Genomic DNA, 512 nt, shown 5'->3' with positions numbered 1-512 from the left:
GTGGAAGGTGTTGGTAAAGTGGATGAACTGTTCAACCTCCTCGTGGGAGCACGAGGCAGCGCCGATACAGTCATCGATGTAGCAGAGGAAAAGGTTGGGGGTGGTGCCACTTTAGCTGCGGAAGATGGACTGTTCCACATATCCTATGAAGAGGCAGGCATACCTGGGGCCCATGCGGGTGCCCATGGATGCTCCTTTGGTTTGGAGGAAGTGGGAGGATTGGAAAGAGAAGTTGTTCAGGATGAGGACCAGTTCAGTCATTCAGAGGAGAGTGTCAGTGGAATGGTACTGGTTGGTACGGCGGGAAAGGAAGAAGCGGAGGGCTTTGAGTCCTTCATGATGGGGGAATGGAGGTGTACAGGGACTGGATGTCCATGGTGAAGACAAGGCGTTGGGGACCAGGGATGCGAAAATCATGGAGGAGGTGGAGGGCGTGGGTGGTGTCCCGAACGTAGGTGGGGAGTTCTTGGACTAAGGGGGACAGGACCGTCTCGAGGTATGCCGAGATGAGT

This window comes from Chiloscyllium plagiosum, chromosome 22 (assembly GCF_004010195.1).
Source record: "Chiloscyllium plagiosum isolate BGI_BamShark_2017 chromosome 22, ASM401019v2, whole genome shotgun sequence".
Taxonomy (NCBI): domain Eukaryota; kingdom Metazoa; phylum Chordata; class Chondrichthyes; order Orectolobiformes; family Hemiscylliidae; genus Chiloscyllium; species Chiloscyllium plagiosum.
Note: the sequence above shows the minus strand (reverse complement) of the source record.